The 11522-nt window shown below is 28.1% G+C and overlaps 1 protein-coding gene across 10 annotated transcripts in view; it reads left to right on the top strand.

The window, feature by feature from the left end:
- The window catches only part of LOC143230653 (golgin subfamily A member 5-like), a 164315-nt gene that overhangs the window by 101757 nt on the left and 51036 nt on the right, over nucleotides 1-11522 (top strand). The window lies entirely within an intron of this gene.

Raw genomic sequence — 11522 nt, 5'->3', positions numbered from 1 at the left:
CATTCATGTATAACTTTGGTGGATCTTTTTTCAGTTTATTTAATCTGGTGAATGGTATTACTTGGTTTTTCAGAATATTTATTTTTATTCTATATTTCTGGCAGTATTCTTCTAAACTATCCAGGACTGGTTGGAGGTTCGTTGCTGCTATTGGAGGAGTGGGGGACACTTTTCCAGACCGCTACATCGTCAGCAAATTGTGATGCAAAACCTTTAGGTCCGACAGTGGTATATTACTAACATACATGATACACCCTTGTGCTAATTAATTGTAACAAGACGGAAAATTACGATTTTTTCAATTTTTTGCATCTTATTTCTGAGAATCCAAAAATTACTCACAAATTACTACATGATATGACCGCCTTTATTTTTCAGATCATTAATCCGCTTTGGCATCGAGTCCACGAGTTGTCTGCAATCTTTACTAATTTTTGATCGCGGTACCACACCTCAATTATGACCTTAATTAGCTTATCTTTCGTAGTACAGTTTTTTCCCCGAGGCCTCGCATGTACAAGCGTGTTAAGGTGTGTGACTCGTAATCTGAGGGTTGCGGGTTCGCATCCCCGTCGCGCCAAACATGCTCGCCCTTTCAGCCGTGGGGACGTTATAATGTTCAGTCAATCCCACTATTCGTTGGTAAAAGAGTAGCCCAAGAGTTGGCGGTGGGTGCTGATGACTAGCTGCCTTCCCTCTAGTCTTACACTACTAAATTAGGGACGGCTAGCACAGATAGCCCTCGAGTAGCTTTATGCGAAATACAAAAACAAACCTCGTAGGGTGTGGATATACAAGTGTTTGTTTTGTTTACCACAACTTCGTCTCTGTTGATGGATCTTCACCAAATTCAACATGAAGATATGTGTTTCCATGAAGAGATACATGTAAATTTACAGTTTCATATTTTGTGTTTTGCCTTTTCTATGAGAGTTCTCGGTTTTAAAAGAATATATATGTAACTTATAAATATAAATAACTTTCATGTCCTAAGATAACTTTTTATTAATCATGAATTTACATGACTTCCATCCAGCTAGTTTCATCAAATGGATAGGTTGGTTCTTTGTTTTTAATTTTGTGTAAAGCTACAAGAGGGCTATCCGCGCTAGCCGTCTGTAATTTTGCAGTGTAAGACAAAAGGAAGGCAGATAGTCATCACCACCCACCGTCAACTCTTGGGCTACTCTTTTATCAACGAATAGTGAGATAAACCGTCACTTTATAACGACCTGACGGCTGAAAGGGAGAACATGTTTTTTGAGAAAGGGATTCGAATCCATCATCCCGAAATTACGAGTTATAAGTATCATAAATTTCATACATATTAATATTTAATTAAATCCTAAATTAAAATTTCCCATTATTTCAAATTATAATACGTAACAATATATCAGATGTTAGAATCGCTGTATAAGTTAGCGTAAAATGAGAACAGCAATTGTAATTTATACATTGTTAGACGCACGTTACCACAGGCTCGAGAGATGGAACATTACAGGTAATGAATATTCTGATATCATACAGTTGTGTATATTAACCCTAATGAAGCAGTAAATTCGAAAGGTTTGTTAAATCTTAAAATACCTTCATATGTGTGTACTTATATATAGTTACATCTCTAATATATAGGTCGTTTTATTTTCTAAAGTTAAATAAATTCAAAGTTACTGCTGTTCGCTTATTTGAAATTGGTAAAATCAGTTTACTAATATTGTTTAGATATGAAAGCACTATCATAGCATATTATTGCAATAAATATTGTCTACCCCACAACAATACTCTCTTATTAACCGTTAGTAACGGATTTGTGCAGAATGAGTTCAATTTGAAATAGTTCGAAAGCCAAAGAGAAACACTTGACATGTTGCAAAACGTTTGTTCCAAAACTAACAACTTTTTCGGAGTTATTCTGGTGTGTCTGTTTGTTGTTATTAAAACAGACACCCAGGACATTATATTTCAAAAAAATACTTCAACAAAAGGAAAAAGACATATTTTAAAAGAAAATAACACTTCAACCGCTTATACGTTGATGACTAATTCCCAACGGCGGGTCTCTATGTGGAAACTGACCAACACAGGTAAAAAAAATAATTCTTCCTATATTAAATCTATTAGGAACCAGCAGTGTTTTAGCCAACCTGACAATCAAAATCAATAATGATAATATTCTTTAACTCTCACATGATTTTAGTTTGGTCTGATTGTGCGTCCCGTTGTAATATACATATGTACCGACCCAAGTGGAACACAAATGTCTTCGAGGACTTAACATTAGAAATCGGCGTTTCATAAAAGTATTTAGGCGAATAAATCATAAAGTTTGGTGATACTATCATTAAGTTTACCTATATATATTTCACCAAAGTAATTTATATAACACGTCAATGTTACTGTTTCGTTAGTGATAGCATGAACTTTCACTATTTTTGTCATTGAATTGAAAAATATTAACTTATAAGATTTTCAAATATATTACACTGATCATTGTTTGAGCGTTTTAATTATATATCGATGTGCTGAATAACTCAACTTCATTTGTACTAAAATAGGTAATTCGTAACTAAGACCGCATTATCATGGTTTATAACAGAGTTGGTTTATCACGTAAACATTCTTCTAAGGATGATAAGATACCTTCCAACTGTAGATGTTGAATAAATTATGATACAAGAACCAATACATATTCTTGTTTTGATCTGTTCTGAAATGAAAAGCCGGGGGACTAACGTCGAACTTCAATAAAAATGATTGTGAGAAATAGATCAGTATTGATGTAAAGTTGGCCAATGATCTGTGCGAAAATAAAAAAAGTTTAATAATCTTCAACTATCCTATCGTTAAAAGTTTTCTTGTCTTCTCCATTATAATAAGCCTTTGTATTTTAAATGTTGTTGTGTTACTTTGGCCATTTTATCACTTTGTATTTTAAATGTTGTTGTGTTACTTTGGCCATTTTATCAATTTGTATTTTTTTATCAATTTGTATTTTAAATGTTGTTGTGTTACTTTGGCCATTTTATCAATTTGTATTTTAAATGTTGTTGTGTTACTTTGGCCATTTTATCAATTTGTATTTTAAATGTTGTTGTGTTACTTTGGCCATTTTATCAATTTGTATTTTAAATGTTGTTGTGTTACTTTGGCCATTTTATCACTTTGTATTTTATGTTGTTGTGTTACTTTGGCCATTTTATCATTTTTTTAAATGTTGTTGTGTTACTTTGGCCATTTTATCACTTTGTATTTTAAATGTTGTTGTGTTACTTTGGCCATTTTCACTTTGTATTTTAAATCATTTTATCACTTTGTATTTTAAATGTTGTTGTGTTACTTTACCATTTTATCACTTTGTATTTTAAATGTTGTTGTGTTACTTTGGCCATTTTATCACTTTGTATTTTAAATGTTGTTGTGTTACTTTGGCCATTTTATCACTTTGTATTTTAAATGTTGTTGTGTTACTTTGGCCATTTTATCACTTTGTATTTTAAATGTTGTTGTGTTACTTTGGCCATTTTATCACTTTGTATTTTAAATGTTGTTGTGTTACTTTGGCCATTTTATCACTTTGTATTTTAAATGTTGTTGTGTTACTTTGGCCATTTTATCACTTTGTATTTTAAATGTTGTTGTGTTACTTTGGCATTTTATCACTTTGTATTTTAAATGTTGTTGTGTTACTTTGGCCATTTTATCACTTTGTATTTTAAATGTTGTTGTGTTACTTTACCATTTTATCATTTTAAATCTTTGGCCATTTTATCATTTTAAAATGTTGTTGTGTTACTTTGGCCATTTTATCACTTTGTATTTTAAATGTTGTTGTGTTACTTTATTTTATTTTATCACTTTGTATTTTAAATGTTGTTGTGTTACTTTGGCCATTTTATCACTTTGTATTTTAAATGTTGTTGTGTTACTTTGGCCATTTTATCACTTTGTATTTTAAATGTTGTTGTGTTACTTTGGCCATTTTATCACTTTGTATTTTAAATGTTGTTGTGTTACTTTGGCCATTTTATCACTTTGTATTTTAAATGTTGTTGTGTTACTTTTATCACTTTGTATTTTAAATGTTGTTTTTATCACTTTGTATTTTAAATGTTGTTGTGTTACTTTGGCCATTTTATCACTTTGTATTTTAAATGTTGTTGTGTTACTTTGGCCATTTTATCAATTTGTATTTTAAATGTTGTTGTGTTACTTTGGCCATTTTATCAATTTGTATTTTAAATGTTGTTGTGTTACTTTGGCCATTTTATCAATTTGTATTTTAAATGTTGTTGTGTTACTTTGGCCATTTTATCAATTTGTATTTTAAATGTTGTTGTGTTACTTTGGCCATTTTATCAATTTGTATTTTAAATGTTGTTGTGTTACTTTACCATTTTATCAATTTGTATTTTAAATGTTGTTGTGTTACTTTGGCCATTTTATCAATTTGTATTTTAAATGTTGTTGTGTTACTTTGGCCATTTTATCACTTTGTATTTTAAATGTTGTTGTGTTACTTTGGCCATTTTATCACTTTGTATTTTAAATGTTGTTGTGTTACTTTGGCCATTTTATCACTTTGTATTTTAAATGTTGTTGTGTTACTTTGGCCATTTTATCACTTTGTATTTTAAATGTTGTTGTGTTACTTTGGCCATTTTATCACTTTGTATTTTAAATGTTGTTGTGTTACTTTGGTACATTTTATTTTATCACTTTGTATTTTAAATGTTGTTGTGTTACTTTGGCCATTTTATCACTTTGTATTTTAAATGTTGTTGTGTTACTTTTTCCATTTTATCACTTTGTATTTTAAATGTTGTTGTGTTACTTTGGCCATTTTATCACTTTGTATTTTAAATGTTGTTGTGTTACTTTGGCCATTTTATCACTTTGTATTTTAAATGTTGTTGTGTTACTTTGGCTTTGGCATTTTATCACTTTGTATTTTAAATGTTGTTGTGTTACTTTGGCCATTTTATCACTTTGTATTTTAAATGTTGTTGTGTTACTTTGGCCATTTTATCACTTTGTATTTTAAATGTTGTTGTGTTACTTTGGCCATTTTATCAATTTGTATTTTAAATGTTGTTGTGTTACTTTGGCCATTTTATCAATTTGTATTTTAAATGTTGTTGTGTTACTTTGGCCATTTTATCACTTTGTATTTTAAATGTTGTTGTGTTACTTTGGCCATTTTATCACTTTGTATTTTAAATGTTGTTGTGTTACTTTGGCCATTTTATCACTTTGTATTTTAAATGTTGTTGTGTTACTTTGGCCATTTTATCACTTTGTATTTTAAATGTTGTTGTGTTACTTTGGCCATTTTATCACTTTGTATTTTAAATGTTGTTGTGTTACTTTGGCCATTTTATCACTTTGTATTTTAAATGTTGTTGTGTTACTTTGGCCATTTTATCACTTTGTATTTTAAATGTTGTTGTGTTACTTTGGCCATTTTATCACTTTGTATTTTAAATGTTGTTGTGTTACTTTGGCCATTTTATCACTTTGTATTTTAAATGTTGTTGTGTTACTTTGGCCATTTTATCACTTTGTATTTTAAATGTTGTTGTGTTACTTTTATCACTTTGTATTTTATCACTTTGTATTTTAAATGTTGTTGTGTTACTTTGGCCATTTTATCACTTTGTATTTTAAATGTTGTTGTGTTACTTTGGCCATTTTATCAATTTGTATTTTAAATGTTGTTGTGTTACTTTGGCCATTTTATCAATTTGTATTTTAAATGTTGTTGTGTTACTTTTTATCCATTTTATCAATTTGTATTTTAAATGTTGTTGTGTTACTTTGGCCATTTTATCAATTTGTATTTTAAATGTTGTTGTGTTACTTTGGCCATTTTATCAATTTGTATTTTAAATGTTGTTGTGTTACTTTGGCCATTTTATCACTTTGTATTTTAAATGTTGTTGTGTTACTTTGGCCATTTTATCACTTTGTATTTTAAATGTTGTTGTGTTACTTTGGCCATTTTATCACTTTGTATTTTAAATGTTGTTGTGTTACTTTGGCCATTTTATCACTTTGTATTTTAAATGTTGTTGTGTTACTTTGGCCATTTTATCACTTTGTATTTTAAATGTTGTTGTGTTACTTTGGCCATTTTATCACTTTGTATTTTAAATGTTGTTGTGTTACTTTGGCCATTTTATCACTTTGTATTTTAAATGTTGTTGTGTGTTACTTTGGCCATTTTATCAAATTTGTATTTTAAATGTTGTTGTGTTACTTTGGCCATTTTATCAATTTGTATTTTAAATGTTGTTGTGTTACTTTGGCCATTTTATCACTTTGTATTTTAAATGTTGTTGTGTTACTTTGGCCATTTTATCACTTTGTATTTTAAATGTTGTTGTGTTACTTTGGCCATTTTATCACTTTGTATTTTAAATGTTGTTGTGTTACTTTGGCCATTTTATCACTTTGTATTTTAAATGTTGTTGTGTTACTTTGGCCATTTTATCACTTTGTATTTTAAATGTTGTTGTGTTACTTTGGCCATTTTATCACTTTGTATTTTAAATGTTGTTGTGTTACTTTGGCCATTTTATCACTTTGTATTTTAAATGTTGTTGTGTTACTTTGGCCATTTTATCACTTTGTATTTTAAATGTTGTTGTGTTACTTTTGGCCATTTGTATCATTTTCACTTTTTTTTAAATGTTGTTGTGTTACTTTGGCCATTTTATCACTTTGTATTTTAAATGTTGTTGTGTTACTTTGGCCATTTTATCACTTTGTATTTTAAATGTTGTTGTGTTACTTTGGCCATTTTATCACTTTGTATTTTAAATGTTGTTGTGTTACTTTGGCCATTTTATCACTTTGTATTTTAAATGTTGTTGTGTTACTTTGGCCATTTTATCAATTTGTATTTTAAATGTTGTTGTGTTACTTTGGCCATTTTATCAATTTGTATTTTAAATGTTGTTGTGTTACTTTGGCCATTTTATCACTTTGTATTTTAAATGTTGTTGTGTTACTTTGGCCATTTTATCAATTTGTATTTTAAATGTTGTTGTGTTACTTTGGCCATTTTATCAATTTGTATTTTAAATGTTGTTGTGTTACTTTGGCCATTTTATCACTTTGTATTTTAAATGTTGTTGTGTTACTTTGGCCATTTTATCACTTTGTATTTTAAATGTTGTTGTGTTACTTTGGCTTTTTATCACTTTGGCCATTTTATCACTTTGTATTTTAAATGTTGTTGTGTTACTTTGGCCATTTTATCACTTTGTATTTTAAATGTTGTTGTGTTACTTTGGCCATTTTATCACTTTGTATTTTAAATGTTGTTGTGTTACTTTGGCATTTTATCACTTTGTATTTTAAATGTTGTTGTGTTACTTTGGCCATTTTATCACTTTGTATTTTAAATGTTGTTGTGTTACTTTTTATCCATTTTATCACTTTGTATTTTAAATGTTGTTGTGTTACTTTGGCCATTTTATCACTTTGTATTTTAAATGTTGTTGTGTTACTTTGGCCATTTTATCACTTTGTATTTTAAATGTTGTTGTGTTACTTTGGCCATTTTATCACTTTGTATTTTAAATGTTGTTGTGTTACTTTGGCCATTTTATCACTTTGTATTTTAAATGTTGTTGTGTTACTTTGGCCATTTTATCAATTTGTATTTTAAATGTTGTTGTGTTACTTTGGCCATTTTATCAATTTGTATTTTAAATGTTGTTGTGTTACTTTGGCCATTTTATCACTTTGTATTTTAAATGTTGTTGTGTTACTTTGGCCATTTTATCAATTTGTATTTTAAATGTTGTTGTGTTACTTTGGCCATTTTATCACTTTGTATTTTAAATGTTGTTGTGTTACTTTGGCCATTTTATCAATGTTGTTGTGTTACTTTGGCCATTTTATCACTTTGTATTTTAAATGTTGTTGTGTTACTTTTAAATGTTGCCATTTTATCACTTTGTATTTTAAATGTTGTTGTGTTACTTTGGCCATTTTATCACTTTGTATTTTAAATGTTGTTGTGTTACTTTGGCCATTTTATCACTTTGTATTTTAAATGTTGTTGTGTTACTTTGGCCATTTTATCACTTTGTATTTTAAATGTTGTTGTGTTACTTTGGCCATTTTATCACTTTGTATTTTAAATGTTGTTGTGTTACTTTGGCCATTTTATCACTTTGTTTTTAAATGTTGTTGTGTTACTTTGGCCATTTTATCACTTTGTATTTTAAATGTTGTTTTAAATTGTATTTTAAATGTTGTTGTGTTACTTTGGCCATTTTATCACTTTGTATTTTAAATGTTGTTGTGTTACTTTGGCCATTTTATCACTTTGTATTTTAAATGTTGTTGTGTTACTTTTTCCATTTTATCACTTTGTATTTTAAATGTTGTTGTGTTACTTTGGCCATTTTATCACTTTGTATTTTAAATGTTGTTGTGTTACTTTGGCCATTTTATCACTTTGTATTTTAAATGTTGTTGTGTTACTTTGGCCATTTTATCACTTTGTATTTTAAATGTTGTTGTGTTACTTTGGCCATTTTATCACTTTGTATTTTAAATGTTGTTGTGTTACTTTGGCCATTTTATCACTTTGTATTTTAAATGTTGTTGTGTTACTTTGGCCATTTTATCAATTTGTATTTTAAATGTTGTTGTGTTACTTTGGCCATTTTATCACTTTGTATTTTAAATGTTGTTGTGTTACTTTGGCCATTTTATCAATTTGTATTTTAAATGTTGTTGTGTTACTTTGGCCATTTTATCAATTTGTATTTTAAATGTTGTTGTGTTACTTTTGTGTTACTTTATTTTATCAATTTGTATTTTAAATGTTGTTGTGTTACTTTGGCCATTTTATCAATTTGTATTTTAAATGTTGTTGTGTTACTTTGGCCATTTTATCAATTTGTATTTTAAATGTTGTTGTGTTACTTTGGCCATTTTATCACTTTGTATTTTAAATGTTGTTGTGTTACTTTGGCCATTTTATCAATTTGTATTTTAAATGTTGTTGTGTTACTTTGGCCATTTTATCACTTTGTATTTTAAATGTTGTTGTGTTACTTTGGCCATTTTATCACTTTGTATTTTAAATGTTGTTGTGTTACTTTGGCCATTTTATCACTTTGTATTTTAAATGTTGTTGTGTTACTTTGGCCATTTTATCAATGTTGTTTGTATTTTAAATGTTGTTGTGTTACTTTGGCCATTTTATCACTTTGTATTTTAAATGTTGTTGTGTTACTTTTTGGCCATTTTATCACTTTGTATTTTAAATGTTGTTGTGTTACTTTGGCCATTTTATCAATTTGTATTTTAAATGTTGTTGTGTTACTTTGGCCATTTTATCACTTTGTATTTTAAATGTTGTTGTGTTACTTTGGCCATTTTATCACTTTGTATTTTAAATGTTGTTGTGTTACTTTTTATCACTTTGGCCATTTTATCAAATGTTGTTGTGTTACTTTGTATTTTAAATGTTGTTGTGTTACTTTGTTGTTGTGTTACTTTGCCATTTTATCACTTTGTATTTTAAATGTTGTTGTGTTACTTTGGCCATTTTATCACTTTGTATTTTAAATGTTGTTGTGTTACTTTGGCCATTTTATCACTTTGTATTTTAAATGTTGTTGTGTTACTTTGGCCATTTTATCACTTTGTATTTTAAATGTTGTTGTGTTACTTTGGCCATTTTATCAATTTGTATTTTAAATGTTGTTGTGTTACTTTGGCCATTTTATCAATTTGTATTTTAAATGTTGTTGTGTTACTTTGGCCATTTTATCACTTTGTATTTTAAATGTTGTTGTGTTACTTTGGCCATTTTATCACTTTGTATTTTAAATGTTGTTGTGTTACTTTGGCCATTTTATCACTTTGTATTTTAAATGTTGTTGTGTTACTTTGGCCATTTTATCAATTTGTATTTTAAATGTTGTTGTGTTACTTTGGCCATTTTATCACTTTGTATTTTAAATGTTGTTGTGTTACTTTGGCCATTTTATCACTTTGTATTTTAAATGTTGTTGTGTTACTTTGGCCATTTTATCACTTTGTATTTTAAATGTTGTTGTGTTACTTTGGCCATTTTATCACTTTGTATTTTAAATTGTTGTGTTTTTGGCATTGTTGTGTTATTTTAAATGTTGTTGTGTTACTTTGGCCATTTTATCACTTTGTATTTTAAATGTTGTTGTGTTACTTTGGCCATTTTATCACTTTGTATTTTAAATGTTGTTGTGTTACTTTGGCATCATTTTGTATTTTAAATGTTGTTGTGTTACTTTGGCCATTTTATCAATTTGTATTTTAAATGTTGTTGTGTTACTTTGGCCATTTTATCAATTTGTATTTTAAATGTTGTTGTGTTACTTTGGCCATTTTATCACTTTGTATTTTAAATGTTGTTGTGTTACTTTGGCCATTTTATCACTTTGTATTTTAAATGTTGTTGTGTTACTTTGGCCATTTTATCACTTTGTATTTTAAATGTTGTTGTGTTACTTTGGCCATTTTATCACTTTGTATTTTAAATGTTGTTGTGTTACTTTGGCCATTTTATCAATTTGTATTTTAAATGTTGTTGTGTTACTTTGGCCATTTTATCACTTTGTATTTTAAATGTTGTTGTGTTACTTTGGCCATTTTATCACTTTGTATTTTAAATGTTGTTGTGTTACTTTGGCCATTTTATCAATTTGTATTTTAAATGTTGTTGTGTTACTTTGGCCATTTTATCACTTTGTATTTTAAATGTTGTTGTGTTACTTTGGCCATTTTATCACTTTGTATTTTAAATGTTGTTGTGTTACTTTGGCCATTTTATCACTTTGTATTTTAAATGTTGTTGTGTTACTTTGGCCATTTTATCACTTTGTATTTTAAATGTTGTTGTGTTACTTTGGCCATTTTATCACTTTGTATTTTAAATGTTGTTGTGTTACTTTGGCCATTTTATCACTTTGTATTTTAAATGTTGTTGTGTTACTTTGGCCATTTTATCATTTGTATTTTAAATGTTGTTGTGTTACTTTTATTTTATCATTTGTTTTTAAATGTTGTTGTGTTACTTTGGCCATTTTATCACTTTGTATTTTAAATGTTGTTGTGTTACTTTGGCCATTTTATCACTTTGTATTTTAAATGTTGTTGTGTTACTTTGGCCATTTTTTATCACTTTGTATTTTAAATGTTGTTGTGTTACTTTGGCCATTTTATCACTTTGTATTTTAAATGTTGTTGTGTTACTTTTGTGCCATTTTATCAATTTGTATTTTAAATGTTGTTGTGTTACTTTACCATTTTATCACTTTGTATTTTAAATGTTGTTGTGTTACTTTGGCCATTTTATCACTTTGTATTTTAAATGTTGTTGTGTTACTTTGGCCATTTTATCACTTTGTATTTTAAATGTTGTTGTGTTACTTTGGCCATTTTATCACTTTGTATTTTAAATGTTGTTGTGTTACTTTGGCCATTTTATCACTTTGTATTTTAAATGTTGTTGTGTT

This window comes from Tachypleus tridentatus, chromosome 10, assembly GCF_004210375.1.
Source record: "Tachypleus tridentatus isolate NWPU-2018 chromosome 10, ASM421037v1, whole genome shotgun sequence".
Lineage (NCBI taxonomy): Eukaryota > Metazoa > Arthropoda > Merostomata > Xiphosura > Limulidae > Tachypleus > Tachypleus tridentatus.
This window is presented reverse-complemented; position numbering and strand designations above follow the sequence as displayed.